The sequence below is a fragment of the Aulonocara sp. 'chitande type north' Nkhata Bay genome, linkage group LG10 (genome assembly GCF_057382095.1).
Source record: "Aulonocara sp. 'chitande type north' Nkhata Bay isolate Kocher_YH1m ecotype deep benthic linkage group LG10, A_spYH_male_GT1.1, whole genome shotgun sequence".
In the NCBI taxonomy this organism is placed as follows: domain Eukaryota; kingdom Metazoa; phylum Chordata; class Actinopteri; order Cichliformes; family Cichlidae; genus Aulonocara; species Aulonocara sp. 'chitande type north' Nkhata Bay.
In genome coordinates, this window is record NC_141353.1 from 24913383 (window position 1) to 24922768 (window position 9386).

The following is a 9386-nucleotide window of genomic DNA, read 5'->3' on the forward strand; positions in this document are numbered from 1 at the left end:
AAAACAGTACAATATACTATAAAATTAAATACCTTTTGCCAGGGCTGTTGTTGCCAGAATTGGGATGCTGATGTAGATGAAAATCATTGTTTCTGTAACACATAGGTGAACATTTGGAATCATGTCACACTTTTTTGGAAGGTATGCCTGCCCTAGTTTATTCTACGGATTCTACTTCTACTTATTCTATTGATTTTGAAAGTCAAAATTTCTATATAAAAGTCGAAATCCTATTTTGAGAAAAAAAAAATTTAATGTGGAGATTAAGACAAACCTATACCCTACCCTCTATAAAATGCCTTGTGTAGATGAGTTAGTAAAATCATACTTCATAATCTGTTTTCTGCACACTAAGAATTTATCACATAAACACAGTGTGGTGATCAGTGTTGGTCAAGTTACTTGAAAAAAGTAATCAGTAACTAATTACTGATTACTCCCCCCAAAAAGTAATCCCGTTACTTTACTGATTACTTATTTTCAAAAGTAATTAATTACTTAGTTACTTAGTTACTTTTTAAAAACACGATTTACAACCTGAAGAGGTGATAAAGTGATAGATCTTTCAGCCCAATTCTACTTTTTCTACATAATCCATCATACAAAATGTAATCAAATGGAAAAGTCTCTTTTTTTTAACTTGTTTTATCAGTTTTAATCTTTTAACTTTATGCATCAAGCAAAACATTTAATTATATGCAACATTCTCTGACTTGAATAAATTAGTTTAACATTTAAACCTATTTTCTACACATTCCAGCACATAAAATAAAATATTTTTTGTGTTTTCACTCACTCTTTCAAACAGATGCAAGTAAAACACAGCAGAAAATAAATAAAGTCAAAGACTCAGCGGTCCTTTTGCTCTATTTTCACCTGTAAAGCAGGAGCAGGGTAGGCGGAGGGTTACCCTGGTGTAGGTGTGCTGCGGTCAGTTGAAGAATCCGCGCGAGTTTCTCTGTGAGTTTCCCATCACGTCGTAGCTACTCGGTGCTTGCTCGGAAGTTTAGGGGTTTTTTTCGCTGTAAAAAGAAGTTTTCTTCCCACGCACGATGGACGCTAATGTTTTTGCCACTTTTTATGGAATCAAACTCAAAGTAAGGTCAGTACTTCCACACTTTAAACGCTGCACGCTCATACTCTCTCCCGCACTCGATATATTATCCATTGTTGATCTGCACACAGCTGCTGTCACCAACGTCGCACTTGCTTACGTCACTGTCATGAGACATTCTCGCAAAAAAAATCACGGTTTTAGTAACGCAGTAACGCAGCGTTCCTACGGGAAAGTAACGGTAATCTAATTACCGATTTTGCAATAGTAATCCCTTACTTTACTCGTTACTTGAAAAAAGTAATCAGATTACAGTAACGCGTTACAAGTAACGCGTTACTGCCCATCTCTGGTGGTGATAAGTATAAAGGATGTAAAAAGATGACAGAAAAAGGAAAAAACACATAAATGTTGAAGAGTTGAAAGAATGAAATGCCTCCCAGTGGACAGATGCAGGAATATCGATGACTGCAACCTCGTGCAATGAAGAGGATGTATGTTGTATCACAATACACTATAAGACGGCTGATCAATTTGTTTCACTAATTCATCTACACAAGGCATTTTGTAGAATGTATATAGCAGTCATGGCATTTTGTCCTGAAACACCTGTAATCACCAAATTTGACTTTTTTTCTCAAAATAGAATTTCAACTTTGATCTTGAAATTCAACTTTATTCTCAAAATGATCAATAATATTAGTTTATTCTTAACACGGCCTTAATTGTTCTTTGTATTATTTAAACATTTGCCACACTGCACAAAAGGTTGATTTCACAAATTAAAAGTTATACAGTCTCTATGAAATAGTATACATGGATTATTATTTATAATTTGATTAAATAAATTTTTACAGATTTTTAGTTAGTTTTAATCAATATCAGCCTGCATGGATTAAAATTATAAGCTTTCACTCACCGCATTCAAAAGGGGATGTTTTCTATATGGCAGTGTAAGACTGCACTGTGAATGTTTTACAAGCAGAAGGCTGGTTTATGGTCATTACAGATGGGCGGATCAATCTAAATATCAATAGTATTGATACCAATGCTGGTTTTGGTATTGGATTGATAGTAGCATGATAGAATCAATACTTTGTTTCTATCCTCTAAGTTCAGTATGTTGCCAACCTAACTGCATAAATTATTTATGGGGAAATACAAAGAAATATTGTATGTGTAAACCTCGTTGTACTGAATGTGATCTCAATTTGATTTATAGCCTACAGCACATTTAAACAACAGAAGAGTTGTTTAGAAATAGGCACATTTATATTTTAGGTTTCCACAAAACCCAGTTTCAAAAGTATAACCAATTATTGTGAATAGTAAAAGTCACTGTGATTTAGTGATCATTAAAATGTGTTCAGAATTTGCTAATCGATCATGAATCAACTCATAGGTTCAAGGTTCAAGGTTCTTTATTATTTGTCACATGCATAGTTATACAAGTATAACACACAGTGAAATGTAGCCTGACACGCTCCTCGACACGTGCAAAAATTGGGGGGGGGGGCTGTAGAGGAAGAACATTATATATATATATATATATATATATATATATATATATATATATATATATATATATATAGTATATATATATATATATATATATATATATATACATATAGTATATACACTGGGTGAATGTGCAGTAGTAGCAGCAAGCAGGTGAATTCTGTACATTAATATTTATTTATTTATTTATTAACCTTTATTTAACCAGGAAGATCCCATTGAGATTAAAAACCTCTTTTTCAAGGGAGACCTGGCCAAGATAGGCAGCAGCAGATGTCTCACAGTTACAGAAATTACTCAAACACAGGCAGCAATAACACACATGCAACAATAAGTGAAAGAATACAAATAAAATAAAAATAAAATTCAATAAAATTCAAATAAAATAAAAAGTCAGTTAAAATGACAATCAATCTAATTGAAACAGTTGCATGTTATGGACTTGGCCTCAAGGATTCGTAGTTTAGATTTAAAATCACTTAATGAAATGAATTCAGTCATTTTCCATTCCTTCTGCAGTTTGTTCCAGGCCGAGGGTGCTAAATGGACAAAAGCTCTTTTACCAAGTTCAGTTCGGGCAAATGGAACAGAAAGCAACAAGTAACCATGCGGACGAAGAGAATACCGACCAGCATGTTTCATTACAAGCAGGGAACATATATAAGAAGGCAGCAACCCAAGTATCGCCTTATATATAAAACTGTATAAATGAGAGTTCCTCCGACTTACCAAAGCAGGCCATCCTACCTGAGAGTATAACTCACAGTGGTGAGTCTGAAATTTACAGTTAGTGATGAACCTCAGAGAAGCATGATACACAGAATCAACCATTCGAAGACATTGAGCAGAAGCATTCATATATAGAATATCACCATAATCCAGCACAGGCAAGAATGTTGCAGCAACAAGCCGCTTCTTTGTATTAAAAGAGAAACACAACTTATTTTGAAAATAAAATCTCAGTTTTAACTTCAGGTTTTTCACAAGATTCTCTACATGTGGTTTGAAGGTAAGCGAGTCATCAATTAAGATTCCCAGATATTTATAGGTGTGAACCAACTCTATTTTATTACCTTCAAGAGTGGTTACTGATGGGATTGTTTGGGCTCGTCTCCTTGATTTAGAAAACAACATGAGCTTTGTTTTGTCTGCGTTGAGAACAAGTTTAAGCTGATGTAATGAGTGCTGGACAGCAGAAAAGGCTTTCTGCAAGGAGTCGATGGCTTGGACAAGAGTTGAACCACAGCTGTAAATAACTGTATCATCAGCATAGAAGTGCAAGTTTGCATCTGGCACATGTAGACTAAGATTGTTTACGTAAATGATAAATAGAAGGGGACCTAATACAGAACCCTGTGGCACTCCGCTGTGCACTGTAACAAAGTCAGAACATAGACCGTCAGATTTAATCCTGTTACTGAGGTAGTTTGAGAACCATGCCACTGCTCTCTCAGAGAGTCCTGACTGGAAGAGTCTAAGTTTTAAAATACAATGATCAACAGTGTCAAATGCTTTTGACAAATCAATAAAAAGGGATGCACAGTGTTGTTTTTTATCAAGTGCAATAGTAATATCATTTACCACTCTAATTGCAGCTGTGATAGTACTGTGATTCTTCCTAAAGCCTGATTGATATTCAGATAAAATGGCATTGATGTGCAAAAACTCCTTTAACTGCTCACACACAAGAGCTTCAAGAACTTGAAATATGAATAGATATCTGACTATTTTACAGGATAGACAATATAAACATATTTAAAATTAAAGGAATTGAAATGTACATTGTGCCTTGGTTTAGTGTCTGGAAGAGTCCTGTCTCAGTCAATTATAGATGATGTGAGAGGGCGGGTGTGTGTGTGTTTAGGGCACGGATGGCTTGGGGATAGAAGCTCCTCTTGAGTCTCTCTGTCCTTGCCCGGAAGATGCGGAACCTTCTACCAGATTGCAGAAGTTGGAACAGTTTGTTGCCAGGATGGGACGGGTCCTTCAGTATCTGCGCTGCTCTAGTCCGGCATCTCCTGGTGTAGGTGTCCTGAAGCGGGGGGAGAGCAATCCTGCAGCAGCGTTCTGCTGTACGGATCACTCTCTGGAGAGCTTTTTGGTCCTTCACACAGCTGTTCCCAAACCACGATGTCATGTTCTGTGTGAGGATGCTCTCCACAGCGCCTGTATAGAAAATCCTGAGGATCTTTGGAGAGACCCTGAACTTCCTCAGTTGTCGTAGGTGATACAGGCGCTGCCTAGCCTTTTTGGTCTGGACCTGAATGTGGGCAGCCCATGTCAGGTCTGAGGAGATGTGGACACCAAGATACTTGAAGGACTGCACCCTCTCCACTGGAGCTCCATTGATGATAATGGGCTTGTAGTCTCTGTGCTGACCCCTTCTGAAGTCCACCACCAGGTCATAACACACTGCTCTCCTCTACATTAACTTTCTTTATAAGTTAAAAGTGTTGTTTTTTGCATTGTGTGGGGAATACTGGCCCCACATTTAGTTGGTATCTGATCGATACCAAAATTTAAAGTATTGCACAGCACTGATGGTTATCCTCCTTTCTTCTTCTCTGATAAGAATTAAGGAAGGAGCTTTTGTACTGGTTCCCACAACTGTACAGTACAAATTGGTCATACATGCTTTAGTTTTTAGCCCCTTTTGTCAGACTGGTTCTGGCAAAAGGTGGCTATATTTGCTAAGTGTCTATTTAGAAAAGCTGCAAAACCGAACCTCACTCAATCATGTTTGTGGTGCTGGTGTTTTCTGTCGTTATCAGACCAAAAGTATGGCTTCACATTTGGTTAATTATACTAACAGGCTTTTCAAAAGTTTTATGCTCCTTTTGTTTTGTTCATTTGTTCTGTTTTTGTTGTTGGAGGTTTTTTTTATCTATTCTTTTTTTTTGTCTGCGGTCAGGGGGACCGATATTGTTCTAAGCCAGGTAGCTTTAACTAGTAGTTCAACAATTCAGGTCCTTAAGAGAAACAAGATATAGACGGTTATTGTGACAATCTTGATCTAAGAACAGCACAAACATATAAATTATTTGACTTTTTGTGAATGCTGTATTTTTATGCGTGAAATTATTTTTAGCTTTCACACAATCTAAAAGGATCCAGAAAGTTACAGTTTTATTTTATTTTAGAATCAGAATCAGATATTTATACATATTTCTTTCATTTATTTATTTATTTTCACAAATTGTGATACTAGATTAGTGAAGTTATACAATGTTATGTATTTTCTTTGGTGACACTGGTGTATTTTTGTTTTACCTTTTAATTTTCATAAGGGCTGGCATTTCTGATGACCATATTGTCTCTAAAGAACAGCTTGCTTATTAATGCTATTATTGTGACCTTTATTTTATTAAAATCCCCTCTGGATTCAAAATGTTTGATAAAAATTGTGGAGTGTGGGCATTATAGTTTTCCTCTTCTACTCTAAAGGGCAGTGTGAGGGTTTGGGGCTTGCCAGCAAAAGACAAAAAAACATCACTCACACAATTGTTCAAGTTTCTCACCGACAACAAAGGCAATAACAAATTAAGCCAAGCGTGAGACTGACAGTTAAAAACCACAGCTCTTTTTCTGTTTCCGTCACTGTCTCATCTGTAGCTTTTAATGTGAAACTCTCAGGGGAAACTTCTGAGTGGGGAAGACATACGGCATAGGGCCGTGGGTTGGACTCGAACCCAGGCCGAGTCCAACCCACAGGCTGTGTGTGTCTCTGTCTATCTGTTACTCTGCTGTGACGGATACGTGTATGCTGCCTCTTTCCCAAAGTCAGATATAGGTTACACCTCCTGCAACACTTCATTGGATAAGCAGCTGAAAAAATGGACGTCCTCCAGAACTCTTTATCAAAGAAAAAAAACAAGTTGTTAATGCAATCCCACAACTGTCAATGATTTATTCTCAATCTTTTTCATAATCTTTTTTCATAAGATCTAATGTTGGCATTCCTTATACCTCACTGCATATAACGTACTGATTACCACATATAGCAATCAGAGTCCTTTCTATTTCAGCTTGATTAAACAAAAGCTAACTTGTTTTACATGTGTCAAACAGGTGAAAATGCTCTAATTGCTTAAATTTGTGTTTTTGTTTATGGGCCACTTTGCAACCAACTTATCCACATTATTCAGAGACTGACATGTTGCTTATTATTTAGTTTCTATCATTTTCCTCATTACATTCTAAGTCAGAACACTCAAAATTGCTCAGTCCTCTTTGTTTTGTACAGCTTTCATCAGTCTCTGGGTTCTTGCAGTTCTGCTTCAGTTCATCTCGTCTCTCAGGGTTTTCCATAATTCTCTCCAGCGATGTAACTGGACTATCATTTCTTTTTAAAATGCAGCCTAGAAGCAAAAATAAGAACAGAAAACAATGTTCACATAAACAATGAAGGACTGGCTGAAACTGGGAGTAATAGAGTTAAGATGATAGTAAGATGATAGTAGTTGCAGATATCCATTGCCTGCACCACAAAGTCATTCCAGTGTTATTATTGTCGGGTCTACCTTACAATATAGAGCCTTGAGGCAACTGTTGTTGTGATTTGGCAATGTATAAATTACACTGAATTGAATTGAAATTAAATTGAATTGAATTGGTGATGAGGTCATCCAGTCATGTTTGGTATTCTAACTGGCAAACTGTCAGGTCTGCGTAACCAAAAACTGTTAAATTTTGCAACGAATATAATCATTGTAATGACTGGTTCCCCAATCCCTGTAATCGCCTTCCAGTTAGCAATAGAGAGAGCAAACAAGAGGGAGTGCAGTAGCAGAAAGCAGAAGAGGAGGTACAAGACAGCAAACCAGCGATACCTGAGTAGGAGCGTGTTATTTGTTTTTGTCTTAGTGACTGTATGGAATACCACAGCAGGATACCAGTGAGGTTAAACAAAAACAAATATATGCGTAACAATAAAAGAGACCACTGAGAGAATGTGCACAAGGAGAGAAATTAGAAGCATTGCTAACAAATATTAGCAAACAAGTAAAACCTGTGCAACTGAAACAACATAAGGTATTTTCTCAGGGAAATGTAACACGAGCAGTTTTCTTTCAGACATGTCTTCACACAACCTGCCTGAGGGTTTACACTTAATTCTTTACATTTTTCAAATGTAAGGATCAGACATTTAAATTTAACTGTCAGACTGAACTATAATTAGTATTTTTCTATAGTCTGTGTTACAGAGTATAGCATGGTGGATGTTGGAGGGAGGACTCATTCTTATTGGGATGTGAGTGGATGTGCTGGAAGGCAGGAAAACAAACACTGGACTGGAGACTCTCTGTGCCCCTGACAAGGAAACTGGACCAGTGTTGGGGAAGTTCCAGCTCCCAGGATGTGATGTGGAGACCCAGCCTCGAATGAAGTCAGGCCTGAAAAGGTGGGTGGCAAGCCTTTTTGAGGAAGATGCAGGATTGATACGTTTTGGCTGCTTGTTCTTCCAAGTGACCACCTTTCCCCTGTTTGTAACCAGGCTAACAACCCTGACCGTGGTGGCTTTGGGCCTTGGATTCCTGGCCAGAGTTGTGTCTTCAGCCAGTAGTTTTACCCGGAGAAAGAACAAATAAATCTTGTGTAACCCATTACAGTGTGCGTGTGGTGGTTCGTTACTGGTCAATATTAGAGCTACTACTTTCTTGTACGGAGGCCATTTTGGGCCTTACGTAACATTGCACAATTTTAAAATATAAAGGGCCTTAGTCCTTATACTGAGTAACTAAGATTAAACAGGCAGGACAGGTTCAGTATTATGATTGATATTGTAGCTGCACCTTCATGACTGACATGACACCAGTGCTTCACCAGACTCTTGCTTCTCACACTTAGCATATTATAAAGTTATAACTGACATTGTTAAATCATTTCATAACGTTAAATTTGTTTAATAATGTTAATGATTATTATCAATCTTATTTTCTTAGTTTAAGCTAGGGCATTATGTCCCTACTGTATTTCAGAGTATTTGCGTCACTTAATTATGAACATACAGTGTAATGCACACTGTGAAAAGCTAGAGGGGGCAGTTTTCAAATTGACTTCACTACGTTAGAGCAAATTCTGTTTTGTTTTCTTTTATTTTTGGTCTTTTTCTCAGTCTCATTGGCATGACAGCTTTTTCATTCTTTCCAACCTGCTGTGGAATAATAATGCAGCATTAGTTTATATTAACTGTAATGGAGCTACAACATTATGATTTACAAATAGCAGAGAGAACATTTATATTTTACACCTCAGTGAATTTTAGATTAGTAAAAGAAAAGATTTGGACATATTTAGGATCTCTCAGGGATGCCTGCCTGAATTATATTTAAGTCAGTGGCTCAGTCACAATTTTAAGACATTCCAGGGCTTCTTCAGCACTGCTGAGCTGTAGTGTGTCAACCACAGCGCTTGAGGCTGACTGATTAGCCTTATCTCGCCAATCCAATTGCAGCTTTGAGTGAGAGAAGTGTCAAGACAGACAACAGGTTAAAGTCATGAACTATAGCTCTATCAAATGCTCGAGAAAACCATTGTAGCATTTATGACATTATATTTTAGATAAACATGCATATAAACATATGGCACATAGGATATAACTGTACCTTTCAAAGTGTTTTCACTACCCAGCCTACATTCGAGCAACAATGCTATTAGTCACTGGTGTTCCAATATTAGAGCCCATAATGATAGGAATGGCTGATTGCACATCTAGATCTAGATTAACTTTTAGTAACAGCCATCTTGTTTTGCTTCCTAAATTTAGCCTCCCTTATATTGCTCTGCATACTGGAAACTCAACCCTGCTTGATGT

General features: G+C 37.1%; 1 long non-coding RNA gene across 1 annotated transcript; it reads left to right on the top strand.

Annotated features, from left to right (window-relative positions):
• Window positions 1–395: 395 nt before the first annotated feature.
• On the top strand, window positions 396–8199 carry LOC147320968 (uncharacterized). Its single transcript, XR_015131161.1, has 3 exons — window positions 396–1102; window positions 7765–7973; window positions 8067–8199. It is a non-coding gene; the product is annotated as an uncharacterized LOC147320968 (long non-coding RNA).
• Window positions 8200–9386: the final 1187 nt, after the last annotated feature.